At 35.7% G+C, this 16,000-nt stretch overlaps 1 protein-coding gene across 3 annotated transcripts in view; it reads right to left on the bottom strand.

The window, feature by feature from the left end:
- Positions 1–16,000, bottom strand: part of LINGO2 (leucine rich repeat and Ig domain containing 2) — a 1,215,855-nt gene that overhangs the window by 375,466 nt on the left and 824,389 nt on the right. The window lies entirely within an intron of this gene.

The raw sequence follows: 16,000 nt of genomic DNA, 5'->3' as shown, positions 1-16,000 counted from the left end.
TGATTAACAAACTCTAAGAGTGTTGTCAGTGAAGGATGGAAAGTCTAGGCTAAGAAAGATTGTTTTATTGTAGTCTCAGCACATAATACTCACATCATACTCTTAGGACATGAGGCCTGCACAAAGGCATGTATGTGTCTGTGTGCATGAAGAGGAAACATGTATCAGCAGAACTTTAATTTACTGCCACAGGCATGAGTACCATTATGCAACACAAGGATGCAAGAAAGCCTTTACTGTTCAGGTGAGTTTTGTTGGTCAAAGAGTGATAAATATGAATGAGAGAGTATGTGACAGCCAAATTGCAGAAAATTACATTGATGTTTATAGCATTTAGTTAGATGTTTAACCACTTGTGGCATCTGGGAAGAGCTATTGATTTAGTGATAGATTATGAAATTATTCTGAAAGGAAGCAATCAATTGTAAATCCCTCATCCATGCAGTTGTTAAAGTGTCTTAACTATCATACATCTGTCACAATGATATTTATTTCTGGCTATGATAACCTAAATATGTATGCATCAAAGTGGTCCAATGACACTACAGATTTTTTAAAACATTTTGACCACTTTTAATAAATAATTTTTAAAAGATTTTAAAAATTATTCTTTTACAGTTGTCATAATTTCCCCCCTTTGCCCTACTCCACACATCCTATCCCCCACTCTCACAGTTAATTCCCACAATGTTGTCCATGTCCATGGGGCATTCATACATGTTCTTTAACCACAGTAGTCCTTTCCCCTTCTTTCCACCATTATTCCCTTCTCTGTTCCCCTATGGCCACTGTCAGTCTGTTCCCTGTGTCCACACTTGTGGTTCTATTTTGTTCATTAGATTCCTCTTATAGGTGAGATTATAGAATATTTGTCTTTCACTATGTCTACAGCCATATTGCCCTGAATGTGTCCAGAGGTTAAAACAAATACACAGATTAAAACGAATCAGTTAATACCAGAGTTGTTTCCCTAGTTCGAACCAGGACTAATTTCTCAATCATTTTTCTCTATCCTTTGAAAGATGTGAACTCCCCAGTCTTTTGAGCCAGACCCAATCACATTATGAACACCTACTACACATGAGACATTTTAACATGAATGTACTCAATTTGCACCACTCACTTAGTAGATATTGTTTTCTTTTTGCAGCAATAGAAACTGTGAGAAAACTGAATAAGTGTCTTATGGTCACTCAACTAGTTGATGGCAGCAGGACAAGATCCTAGGTCTATGTGTTTTTATCATAAAATTGGTGTTTTTAATCACTACACTATGCATTCATTTTTTCATGGAAACCAATTTGGAGCTACACAACAAGAACTTCTACAGTCAAAAATAAAATCCTAAAGTTATAAGAAAATGTGAAATCATTTAATTAAATGTCCTAGCACTTGAGTTACTCCTACTATCACATCCCTATGTGATAATCAGCAAATATCTGCCTGAATAATCCCAATGGCAGCTGGTCACTACTCTACTCTTTGGGTTTATGTATTTATTTATTTCTTTTGAGGAACATACTATGTTCTGTTTAATGCAAAACTCAGTATTTCCAATAATAAGCAAATATATACCTTCAATACTTCCAAATTTTACTACTTCTAAATTTGATCTACAAACTCATTGCAAAAAAAAAATCACTGTTACTATTGACTTGATACTTATTGAGTTAATTTTACAATTGATTTAAAAATACAAAGAAACAAGATAGTTGAGGATTGTGGTGGATTAAAACAAAAATATCTGGAGCATTTTCTCTACTAGATTTTAAACTGCAACATTTTGGGCTATGTGAAATAATCCACCCCCTCACAAAATAAAAGAATAAAATAAAATAAAATAATTAAAAATTTAAAAACTCTGATCATATCTAATTATCTAATGCTAGAATGTACTTAGAGATAGATACATTATCAGAAAACTCAAATTTCTATTGATCTAAAATCTTTCTATCAACAGCTCTTACTACTAAATCCCATGTCTAACCTCTGAGAAACACTGGAGAAGTTTATATCTTCTTCTACTGAGTCATGACATTATTTTTTGGAACAAAACTATGAAAGGGAATATAAAACCTGCTTCAATAATTTTAAAAGTGCTACATACTAGCTTGAAAGTCAAATTATATTTATTTAAATGTACATATCTAGGTTCCTACACAATTGATTTCCCTAAATGAATAGGGCACTAATGCATTCCAGACAGAATACATCATTTGTTGTTATGTATTCCAGAATCAGAGGTCTTGGTGAGCATTTGGTATGAATAATAGTTAGGACAGATGAAGTACATTAAGACTTCTAAGGTATGGGGTCTTTCAAGCTTGCAAAGTGAGTTGAGCTTACTTAAGCTATAGGCTTTACCATCTGTAAAATGGGAACAATTAGAATATACTACAGCCTTTTACTGTATAAACCTCTAGAAGTTTTTCACCTTCAAAAATTAAGGAAAAAATTAATATTTTACTTTACAGGCAGCTATTCATTGGTCTTTCAGGGATATAATTTCATTATGTGGTGCAGATTGTGACTAATTTAGTAGAGTACACATTCAGTGTTAGAAACACTGTGTACGACACTCATCGTAGATTTTTTTTCTGTAATGACAAATATTTGCCTCCAAATATAATCTTAAATGTACTGTTTTAAATTTGAGACTTCTGTTTGTTTGTAAACAATTATAACCAATTAATATAAGAATTGGGATACAGATATTTATATGGTAACATTTTACTTTAAATAATGATTTTTTTAGCATGAGCAGATAAACTGCAGAAATATAGCAAATGGCATTTCAATCAATAATGAGTACTATTCATCTGGTATTCTACAGCATCATGTATAGGCAAACTCAATGCTAACTATAGTAATTTCATATTAATGTGTTTAAAAATACATCAGACATATTGGTAGTCATAAAATAGTTATGCAGATATTGTATATAGCTTAGGAAATGTAGTCAATAATATTATAGTAACTATATATGTGGTTAGGTGGGTACTGGAAATACTGGCAGCTGGGAGAACACTTTGTAAAGTATATGATTGTCTAACCATTATCACTGTTCTGTATACTTAAACTAATAGAAGATAATATTGAATGTAAGTTATAATTGATAAAGAGAAAAATAAAAAATCAAGTAGAAAAACGTGGAGAATATCACATGGAGTAAAGGATTCTACAAATTCTGTGCAAAAGGTTTTCATTAAAAAACCTGAAGTTGGTGGTAGTGGTAGTAGCCACGCCATGGGGTTGATGTGAAAACCATATGTTGGGCTTAATATAAACACTTCACAGATCTCATCTGTTATTGCCATTCCTGCAGCTCAGTTTCTTTACCTGACTCCCATCTTAGTACACAATGAGTCCAGACCAGGAAATCTTTTTATTCATTCAAAAAAGACATTATTTAGGCTGGTTTGCCTGCCGTGTAAAGATTAGATGCAGTTGCTGCAAATAGGGAAGCTGCGTGTCTGTTCATTCTCATTAGATGTTGTCAAGCCTTGCTAATTCCAGACTGTTCTCAGACACTAGGGAGAGGGAAGAGAATCAGAATGCAAATTTTCATGTGCTAAGATGCCCTTGACAATCAGAAGTTCTGTTGCCTGCCTCCTCCACCTAATCCAAAACTCCACTTTCAAAAGCATTGACTGAAGAGTGGACATCACAGTTTTGAATGGGGGTGATCAAACTGCTCTCTACCATGCAATATTTGGGATAACTGAGGAACAATCCCCTCAGATTCTTGTAGTTCTGACAGCCAGTCCCTGCTGCCTCATGCTTTCATCTCAAGTCTCACAGGATGCACACAGCAAATAGACTCTGGAACAAGTTTTCCAGAGGATATTATACTCTCTACAAGGAATACTTCCTTCCATGTAGCATAATCTATGGGTCCAATTAACACCAACTTTCTTAATTGCCAAATGTAAAACAAACAAGAAGAAAAATTGATCCCAGCATAACGACTCCCTTCCCTGATCCACACCACTGCCCTAATCATGACTCTGTAACTACAAAAAACATACAAAACAATTCATTTTTGACTACATTTCCTGTACAATAAGAAATACTGTATATTTACAACAGGGTGCATCTTTCATCTTAATTGCTACAATTTGCATGCCAGAATGCAAATAGATTTGTAGAGCATGACGCAAAATTAATATTTAAAAGAGAAAAGAATAATCAGTTGCTTTTCCCCCTAAGTCCCTTCAGAATCCACAGAGAGAAAAAGAGACAATGAATACACAATGCATAGTTATAAAATGAAGATGTTGAAACACAGCCTTTTCAGTAGAGGCAGTGGGGCACAGTAGAGGCACAGTACTCTTGTTTAACTTAATTGCTTGACTCTCTGCAGGCATGCTTCCCTCTTAGAACCAATGCCCTATGTGGCAATGACCTTTCCAGACCAGTTCACAAGCATTACTTCACAATAGGAGCTAAGCAGTGAAGTGTAGCTACAAGTGTAAGAGGCTTGGGTGAGTCTTGTGCTATCACTTGCTACTCATGTGGAATGAGGTTAATCATTTAATCTCTTTGAGCTTCAAAAAGGTCATCTATGCAATGTGTACACTAAAACTTTTCCTTTAGAGTTCTAGAAAAACAAGAGACTATAATTGTAACCTATTTAGCACAAAACTTAGCATATAATATAAACTCACAATATGGTGCTTATTAATATAACTACTAAATAGGACATACTAATCACTATTGTAACTATACCTACTTATTAAGAATGAGAAAACAAGAATTTCAAGGCTAACTTTAGAGCACTATTCAAAAGAATAGACAGAGAAAGATTCCATCCTTCATTAGAACCTGAGACTTTGGTTACAGTAGAAGTAATTAGGAATGAATAACTCCTGCAAAGTGCAATCTTCCCTCTGTAGTGTGTTATATAGTTTACAAACCTTGCACACATGAACTGCTTACCACCACCCCCAGCTTACAAGAACCACTCTTTTTAAAATTTCCAAATTAAATGGTTCCATAAATTCTTTTTACATGGTTTCAGAAGTCTAGTGCCTTCCACAAGACTTTTGAGGACACTAGGGCATATACTCTCTTGTCCTTCCCTTTTATATTCCTGATTTCTTCACACAGTCTCATCTATGGATGCTGTCTGCTGGCTGCCCTCTTTTATGCCACTACCCCCATTGCCCCCATTGGCCACTACCTCACCCCTCCCATTCCTAAGTATGATCTCTAAATACAAGATGGAATATGTAGGGTGAGGATACAGGGTTGCACAAAAACAGCTAGGTTTAAATATTAGACATCTTATTTTAAACTTCTTCCTGTGGGCTATGTTCTTTGATATTCTTCTACCCTGTATTATCCTATCTTATACTATGCTGTCCTACTCTGTCCTGGCCTGTTTTGCCTTTCCTCTCCTATCCTATGATTTCTTATTCTATTCCATTCCATCTACTCTATTCTAGTCTGTTTTTAAAATTCTGGAGGTATTGTCACACTGATTTCACAATCCTCTGATTCATGCCTGCAATTTAACACAGTATTTTAGACCCCCTATGTCTGTCTGGAGCAGTCAGGGATCCCAGCTAGAAAGTCTTGATTTTCAAACTAAAGATACTATCTGCCTTTAAAAATTCACATTTCCAGCACTATTTATTGAATAAACTAGCTTTAGCCCATTGTATGTGCTTGCTTCCTTGTCCAATATTAATTGACGATAAAGGTGTGAGTATATCTCTGGGCTTTTTATTCTGTTTCATTGATCTACGTGTGTGTTTTTATACAATCTCCATGCTGTTTTGATTACTATGGCCTAATAGTACAGTTTGATATTAGATAGTGTGATTCCTCCAACTTTGTTCTTTCTCAGGAATGCTGTTGCTATGCAGGGCCTTTTGTGGTTCCATATAAATTTTTAGAAATATTTGTTCTACTTCTGTGAAATATGTCATTGGAATCTTGATAGGAATTGGATTGAATCTTGCTTTAGGTAGTATGGACATTTTAATGATATTAATTCTTCCTATCCATGAACACGGTATGTGATTCCACTTATTTGTATCTTCTTCAATTTCTTCCTTCAGTGTCTTATAATTTTCTAAGTACAGGTCTTTTACATCCTTGATTAGCTTTATCCCCAGATATTTTATTCTTTTTGAAGTAGTCATAAATGGGAACACTTTCTTAATTTTCTTTTCTGATGGTTCATTATTGACATATAAAAATGCAGCTGATTTCTGGATATTAATTTTCTACCCTATTACTTTATTGAATTCACTTATCTATTCCAGTTGTTTTTTGGTGTAATCTTTAGGGCTCTCTATGTACAGTATCATGTCATCTGCAAATAGAGACAGTTTTACTTCTTCCTTTCCAATTTGATTGACTTTTCTTTCTTCTTCTTGTGTGATTGTTACAGTAGGCTAAATATAGTTTATTCAATAAATGGTGTTGAGAAAATTGATAGATATGTGCAGAAAAATGAAACTAGACCACTTTCTTATACCATAAAAATAATAAATTAAAAATGGATTAAAGACTTAAATGTTAGAACTGAAACCATAAAAACCATAGAATATAGGCAGTAAAATCTCAGACATTGTACATAGCAGTATTTTATCTGATACACCTTCTCAGGTAAAAAACAAAGGAAAAAAATAACAAATGGGAGTGTTACTGACCCGAGACCCGAGTCAGGGGACCTTCTCACCCAGAGTTTGTTCCTGAGTTCTCTCCTCATTTGCAAGAAATGAATTTAAGTCAGAGACAGCATGTATGGTGGAAATGGAATAGCAAGTTTATTTATGAAACACATAGGAGCACAAAGCTGCAAGCAGGCACCTGGCTAGTCTGAATGCCCCACATATAGAGGAAATAAAGTTGTTAGTAAATTTGTTCTATACACTTAAGCCAAGGCTACAAGGGAGCACTCAGTTTTCTGAGTGTGCTAACTACTAAGATTCAAAGGTTTTATAATAGTCAGCTTCTAAGTTCTCCCTCCTTCTTCCCCTTCTAAATGCTGGGAGTAATGTAGAGCTACAAAGATTTCTTTCTCAGCTAGTAAAGGCTCTTTGTCTTGGTTAATGAAATTGCTATGGAGTCTCCCTTTTCCAGAACAGAGTCTCAAGGGCTCCCCTCCTCCTATGCTACCCCTGCTTGCAATTTTGGGGATGCCCAGCAATCTTATGGGACAAGGCTTAGGACTACTGAATCAATGAGTGAAACATGTTTCCCTCCTCCTCCCTGCCTTAGTTTACTAACTATCTTACCTAACAGGACTGCATCAAACTAAAAAGTTTTCACACAGCAAAGGAAATTATCAACAAAATACAAAGAAAACCTCTGAATGGGAGAACATATTTGCCAATGATGCATTTGGTAAGGGGTTGATATGCAAAATTTATAAAGAACTTATAAAACTCAATACCAAAAAAAACAAACAATCCAATTTAAAAAATGGGCAAAGGAGCTGAATAGACACTTTCCCAAAGAGGCCATATAGATGGTCAACAGACATATGAAAAGATTCTCAATGTCACTAATCATCATAGAAATGCAAATTAAAAACACCATGAGATACTACCTCACAACAGTCAAAAGGGCTATGGTTAGTAAATCAACAAACAACAAGTACTGGTGAGGATGTGTAGAAAAGGGAACACTTTTGCACTGTTGGTGGGCATGTAATTTGGTGCAGACACTGTGGAGAGCAGTATGCAGATACTTCAAAAAATTAAAAATGGAACTGTCTTATGACCCAGCAATTCCACTTCTTGGGATTTATTAAAAAAAAACCAACACGCTGACTCAAAAGAACATGAGCACCCCTATGTTCACTGCAGCATTATTTACAATCACCAAATTATGGAAGCAGTCCAAGTGTTCATCAATAGATGAGTGGACAAAACAACTATGGGACATTTATACAATGGAATACTATTGGGCCATAAAAAGATAAGAAAATTTTACCCTTTGGACTGCATGGATGGACCTGGAGAACATTATGCTAAGCAAAATGTCAGTCAAAGAGAGGCAATTACCATATTTTGCTGTGTATAATGTGTACCCATGTTTTTGTGCATATTATACATGGGGTTATTATACCCATGGTATGTAATCATTATACCCATGTATAGTGCACATCCTTATTTTTCCCTCAAAAATTAGGCAAAAAGTGTGCATTGTACATGGCAATATATGGTACTATATGATTTCACTCATATGTGGAATCTAATGAACTAACTGAACTGACACACAAGAGACAGACTCATAGATGGAGGGAAGACTGATAGTTCTCAGTGATGGGGAGGTGAGGAGGGTGGGAGGATTAAGCAAAAAGGAAAAAAGACTCATGGACATAGATAACTGTGTGGTGATTGTGGGGGAGGGGGGATATAAAGGGGATAAATAGTAATGCAAAAAATATACAATAAAAATAAATTTAAAAACTCATATTGCTTCTTTCCTAGGATTTGAAACTAGATGATCATTTAATTAGTACATACAAAGTACATACATTTTTTTCTTCCAGTTACACATATCATTTCATTTATTTGTATAGCAACTTTATTAGTTATGTAGAACAGAAATTTTTGGATTCCTATGACTTTTAAAAATGAAGAAACTGAATCTTAGATAGGTTGAGTGATTTTCTAAGGTCACACAGATAGGGATTGGATCTGCTTTAGTAGATGGACTCACTTCCATCTCTTTCCTTTTATACTACACAGTCCACTTCTTCTTCAAAAGTGGTAGAATGTCACCTAAATCTGGATGTTTTGGATAAATGGTACTTTCTAAAGAAATAAAGATTTTTGACCTCACCCTGATCTACAGAATCAGAATCTTTAGGGCCAGATATGGGAATATGCATTTATAATATGTCCCCATAGAAGTAGAATAGACTAATTAAGCAGATCATTCCACTAGAAGCTCTAAATTCCCCTAGAGAAGTGAGGGCAGAGGAGGGGACGAATTAATGTAAGGACTTCTGGGAACACAGAAGCCAAATACAAATGAAAACTGTACAATCATAGATAAACCAAGAACAAAGAATGAGTAATAGAAGAATCAGAGGAACTAAGCCTGTAAGAAAAGTCACCTTTCTTTGAATTGGACTCTAAGAATTCTAGTAGCTAAGGTGATAAACAGAAGTGTTTTGAACAGTTTTTCTTCTCAGTCAGTCTGACAGTATTAATTTAGTTCCAATTCTCCCAGCATCTGAGCAAAAGAAGAAAGGTCTGTTGCATTTGCATTATCTAAGCAGAGCTGAAGGGAACTGTGTATGCATATGGTCAAAATATAGAGAAAGCTAAGGAGTTTGAACTCAGTTTACATGTGTCTAAACTTACATCAGGATACTCATATAATTACAATGATAATGCTAATTATTATCTGTTGCACATCACTCAAGAAAAACAGATCATCTTTTTTAATATTCATGAAACTCTTAGAATGTATTTGTCCAAAGACAAATGGTTAAAAAACTGGAAGAAAGTCCCAGATAGAATCTCCAAGGCTTCTGCTCCATTGGCTCTCAAATAAATAAGTGGAATAACCACAACACATAAGTAACAGTACTTTGGGAAGAAAAAGTAAAGCAAGGGTAAGAAAATGGAGAGGAGGAACAACATATGAGAAAACCAGAAAAACCAGGTTGAATTGGCAATTGCTTACCAGGAAGGGGCACTGTATATTTTTTTCTGCTGGGAATTAAATCAGTTTGAGCCAATCCAGGACAAACCTCTAACATATCCTTGGTTCCTAATAACACACCTTCAGGTAACAGCCACACCAACAGAGTTTTGGTTTCCTTTAGAAATATGGAGAAACTTGTACAGTACTAACAGTTATAAAAGGTAGAACACCAGGGCTTTATTATCATTTGTTCTTTGACAAGCTCAGATTAATATTCCCCACCAATCAGTAGATTCACTAGCATTCACAAGTTAAACAATACTTAGTAGATATGTTTATCTGAAAAAGAAAATATGTCATTTAAGACAAACTACACATTAAAATAATTCCTACTCTTGTCTCAATGATCAATTTCTGAGACTTTTGTTCTTTGTTCATTAGATATCTTTGAGGTTGACATTTTTTGTGTGGATTTAAGCAGATGAATACTTTTAAATATTGTGTTATATAATAATTGGCATGTGATTAAAATATATGAGGTAATGTTTTATGTATATATGTTGAAGGCTAGTGAGTTTTTTGTACTGTTTTGTATGCTCAGCTTTCTCTCCTATAGACAATTTGGATTCCTGGACATGGCTCCCAAACCTGAAAGTAAATTTAATTATATGAACTGTTGTTTGAGTTTTTATAGTATAAACTGATAACTCTTCTACACATATTAATGCCTTATATAGGTTCAGTTTTTATCTACAATACTGTTCTATGCTATTCACACTGATATTTTTATTAAAATATTATCACAGTAGACAAAGATATGCAGCAATCTATTATTTGCAAAGCTACTAGCACAATGATTAGCACTCAGGAGTGCTAAGAAATATTTCTTTCCTTTCTTCATTTCCAAATCCAGACTGTTCTCTAATATACAACCCATGCCTGCCTCTTCGCTTTGTGTTTCTCTTCCAGCCCAGATGTACACTATGTTCCCAGCATTGCCTTTATCTCCAACTAAATTTTTTTGAAGTTGCCTTTTTGGTCAAGAAAGCTCAAAAGCTGAAATATTTGTTGCAGCTATGTTCATTAGATACGAACATGTGAAGTATTTTCTGTATTTGCTCTTTGGGTAAATAAAGATGGTTTTGATCCCTAGTAGTCATGTGAGTCATCAGGAGTAAAACTGCCCACTTAACTTCTCTTCTATTTTAAAATAATAATTCCAGCTCCCCAAGCGAATGAATTACAAAGTGAGTTGTACAATGCAGACATTCTCTGAAGATGACTTTGAGATGTTTTACACTATTAGAGATTCTCCTCTCTGAGAGCAAAGGATATGTTGTAAGTTACTGACTAGAAATAAAAGTTTTCATTCCTTTTTGCAAGGGGTTGGTTTTGTTTCAAATGCTCTCTCTGTTCTGAGTACTATCTACTGCTGTTTGCTTTATTCTTTCTCTATATTGCTTTATACCCGGGACCCAAGGAAAGATGAACACCACAGTCAAAATGGCACCATACTGCTGAAGCTGACATCAAGCACTTTTGGTGGTCTTCAGAAAACAGCATCACTTTGTTCTGTTTAATGTCTAAGATGTGAAATCTGCCAAGGCACCTGCCATTTTCTACAACTGTCTAATCTTCCTCTTTGTTAGCTGTCTGGCAACATCATCACACTAGCTGCTTGGTATAAATCTTGCTCACTCTTGTAATATAAAAAGACAAGAGAATGTCCCCAAAGATATAAACTTAGTCTCTCCTACTGTAGGCAGTTATTTTCTTTTCAATGTAATTTTCCTGGGAACAAAAATTCTTCCCTATTTTCACAAGCAAAGAGAGTATCTTTTTGCCTCCTAAGTAAATATTTTACATTACAATTGTCCAGATGTTCAAGATGCCAACTGAAGCTTTCTCTGTTTAACGACTAATCTTTAGATGGTTGTTTAAATGGCACATGCTGTAGTACATATTCTCATTCATTTACTTATTTATTTTATTCATTGAAATAGCATTTATTGGGTTCTTGCTGTGAATCACACACTATGGTAGATACTGTGAGTACCAAAAAGAATAAAATGCTTTTATTTGAGAAAACAAGTAGGGAAGATAAACTCACAAAGACATCAATTATAACACAACATGTTCTGTGTCATGGTAGAAGTATGAGCCAGATGTCCTGGGAACACACAGGAATTCCTGTCTAAGTTTGAATAAGGGAGTATGAGAAGATTTCACAGAGGAGCAGGAGATATTTCAGGTCACACAGCCAGTGTATGAAAAGAGGGGCATTCTTAAAAGAGGGAATGTGAAAAGATTAGCATAGTTGAAAACAGGAAGATCAGTAGGGGAAGATCAGAAATGGAGATTAGATCTGTCACTTGGATCAGAATGTAAAAACTTAACTGGAATTAATAACTGGAATCAATTGCTTAGGTATTGGGTGGCCAATAGAAATATGGCTGAAAGCTAAGAGCAGAATCTGGGTTGTAGACACAGTCTCTGTCTTTGAACAGGATGTGGGGGGATACAAGAAGGGCCATTACCAGAAAGGAAATCTGCAATGTCCCAATAAACAAAATCCAGGAGCCACAGCCCTGTTCTAAAAATAGCCTCCTGCTCACCTTGGTGGGGGTCAAACACAAAGGTAGCTGGTGAGGAGGAGTGTATTTAAAAGGACTTGGGAGAAAGCTCAGCTGGGGAGGGCAGGGAGAATATGAGGCCTCAGGAAGTGAAGAGTGTTTAGGGTTTCTCATCCTGTTTGGTGGGTTAATTATCCATTTCAGAGTTAAAGGATAAAGATAAGAGCTGGGAAGTAAAAGTTCCCCCTTGTGATGGGTATTTATTTACTTATTTATTTATTTTGGTGGTTCAAGAAGCTTTATTGCCAAAATATGGGGGTGAATCCTTCAAGAAATGTTATAAACTGTTATGTAAATTTCTCTTCGGCCTTTTTTAATTCTCCCCTCTTTTTCCTGTGTTAAGTGTACCTAGTTTGAGACTAGTCCAGAGCAGCAAGAGGAAGGACGGGTGTTTCTGAGCAAAGGATATATACAAGAGGCAGTCTGCTTGTGCTAAACTAGGGGAGCATGGTGTCCATAGTGGAAGTGGGCCCTCAGTCAGTCCCCCGGGAGAGCTGCATTGTTTTCAAAGGTGTGAGAACATCACCCTTAATGCTTATAGGGTCTTTGGATTTTTCCACAATGTTGTATCTGTGGTCAAATTTGGATCAGATTGTTATTTTACTTTTTACATTTTTCTTACTGCTTAAAACAGTCAAAGCCTTTTGCTTTGTTTTATAATCTCTGCAGCTACTACGCTAACAATTGCAGGCTGCTTCCCTGGGAGGTTTTGGCACATCTGGAGTAGAAACAGGGCATAGCATTATCCAGTCTGTAGGAAAGAAGAACCTGGAACTTTACCTGGCCCACCTCCTAGGGCCAGCGTTTTCTCTATAGCTCATCCCTGTTATATGAAAGTTAGCCTAGGTTTGAAACACTGCCGTGGAGGAACTCAAGTTACCTGTGCCTTGGGACAGATACATTTTACAATAAATTTCCTCTTTATATTCAGCTGGATATGTTTCCTGGAGCCTCTGGCTTCTGTTATCACTTGGAGCCCTAGGCTTAATTACATCTCTCTTCCACACAAGACTGCAGATATTTGAAAACAGGTACCACATTTCTCAGCTCCTCAAAGAGAAAAATAGTTATGAATTGTAGAAGAGCTCACTGCTTTGTGTCAAACATGAAATTGGGATCATGCACCTAAAATAGCTCTTTTATGAGGGAAATAAAACCCAACAAATAAGCAAACAAGCCAGAAAAAATAAAAAAAGAATAAATTATTTCCTCAAAGTAAGTGATAAGGCCAGGATTTGAGCTAGAGTAAATTACAAAATTGTTTACATTAAAAAAGATTTAAATTTAGCATTCATTTTTATCAAGGTAACAGAGCTTCATAGTTTAAAGTAATATAGTAATAATATGCTAATAATCATAACCTAACTCATCACCTGATTCAACTAGAAGCAAATCCATTGCTCTGTCCACTATACACGCTGGCTCTGCCCAACTCTTCTATCAATAGCAATAACATTGACTCCATCACCATCCTCATTGCTGTATATGTATATATGTATATATATGTGGCTGGGACCAAACTTACTAACATTTCTACAATCTGCCTTAATTTTTTAATTTTTCTCATTGAAAAACCATAGAATGTGCCAAAATGACCTTTGAAAAAGTTAATTGATTACTGGAGCTTCTCTTTAATTAACAGCTATTTAATCTGTGCTTCTTTGTATAACTACACAGAAGCATGGCAAAATAGGTTGCTTATAAGCCTTCCAAATTTGTGGTACTCAAATCCAAGCACAATTCTCCCAGTGTGAAAATATTAAATAGCTCTGACATGAAAATAAAAGCCACATCCTATTTTCAAATACACAGGAAGGAAAAAAGGAAATTAGATTTAGAAACTGTAATAAAAAATTAGTTTTCTTATTTGTAACCTTTCTTCTGTGTTTAAAAAATGAGTCCATTCATTCCAACATTTAAACTTCCGGCCCTCCTTGCTGCCTGCCCAGATACATGCATATTTCAACAGGCATTCTCTGTCCTCATCAGTCTCTCCGTTGGCTTAGTTTGAAAGCCATTAAACCCAAGTAATCTCAGCTAATGAAATCATTTAAATGTTTCTTTATGACCACCTTCTCCTCATCACATTCTAAAATATACAGATATGTAAGCACACTATATTCCAGTGAGTTCATTTTTGATATATTATTTCTCCAACCCTGTAGCAGAGTGGACAAACAAAAAGCAAAACAGCCAACCCAAAACCAGAAACAAAACACAACCACATTATTTTTTGCTGTTGGTCACCTTGGATCTTTTACAAATAATGTTAATGGAATTTACTGAGCTGAAAGGGAAGTAGGGGCTTAGTGTTTCTCACAAGGTTTAGAATCAAAATAAACTGCACAATGTTTCTTTGGAACCTTATACCTGTGGTGAAATACAAAGAAATAGTAGCCATGAGCTCTTCCCATATGGAAGTCATGATATAGTCTAGGAAGTAAGAACATTTAAGAAGTGCTGGACAAGAGATGAGATAAATAAGAGATTCATACAACAAGATGACACAGATTGCAGTGTTTCAGGAAGTTTTCATCCTTATAAAAGACTTCCTGTCTTCTTGACCAAACAGTCTGAGAAAGCCCAAATCAAGGAGGAAGTTAAGTGATGTGATTGTGGTCCCCATTTGGTCTCTAGTGAACCCTGTGGTTTTGAATAGCATGCTTAACCTCTGAGGACTTGAGTTTTATTATCTGAAAAAAAAAAACTAAATTTAAAAATAGTTGTAGTACTTTTAGACATAAAAATCTGCAATCACTATATCCTTTCATGAAAAGGGCCTGAGTATACCTAGACTGTCTAACAAAAGCCACTGAAAACATTCATATAGAGCATAAACACACATGCAGAGCACCCACGGGACACTGAAGGGATAAATGGAGTGTCACAGGCAGATTTGAAAGTGGGCTGCTCCAATCAAATATTTAAATATTTCTTGAAGGTGGGTCTAGAGCCATCAAGTTCTTTTTTTTTTTAATTTCTCCTTAACCACTGTAGTTTTACAAGATTGAAGATAATAAAGCTTTACCATTTATTTGTGAAATCCAGTATGGAGACCATAATTCCATTTCAACTCAGTGTGTTTCTGATCCTTGTAAATGGAACCTGCAGAGCCCTAAACCCTTCAGCCAGTGTGTCCACACATAAATTCAGTTCTGAATCTTGCTACCTCAGAAGTCAGGTTAAGAATTTTTAGTACTATCCTGTTTTACTTAGGTTATGACATAACTGACAGTTTCAATGACATCAACTTACCAATGTCATTTTCTTCACTACGTCAGAGAGTCTAAGTCTGACATGTTTACACACTTTCCAGGATGTGCATCAAAATGAGTCCAGGGGCTTGTATATGAAGTTTGTCAAGCTCCCTTACTTATGTCATCAATCTAGTGGGCTTTGGAGTATCAGGTGCCTCGCTCAAAAAAGTCAAACAAGATGGGACCTTTCACTCAGATCCACTGCCTTTAGGCTCACTATGAGCTCCAGCACCAAGAGGTAGCTTCTACATGGTCTTTGCTTACTGATGACCTGGTCTGAAGTAATCAGTCAGTCTCAGTTGAGGGAGGGCTCTTTCCTCATATACTCTGATACTCATGGACCACACACACACATCCCTCCACAGATCTCTCCAAAACAAAAGGACTTTGGTTCTATTCCTTTACACTGCTCTCCCACTCTGCCCTTCAGATTTCCTATCACTTCTATTACCAAGAAGAATGACTTTCAACCTTTCAGAAAGATTTCCTCTC

Source organism: Phyllostomus discolor, chromosome 3 (genome assembly GCF_004126475.2).
Source record: "Phyllostomus discolor isolate MPI-MPIP mPhyDis1 chromosome 3, mPhyDis1.pri.v3, whole genome shotgun sequence".
Taxonomy (NCBI): domain Eukaryota; kingdom Metazoa; phylum Chordata; class Mammalia; order Chiroptera; family Phyllostomidae; genus Phyllostomus; species Phyllostomus discolor.
The sequence above is the reverse complement of the archived record's forward strand: the minus strand, read 5'-3'. Positions and strand labels throughout refer to the sequence as shown.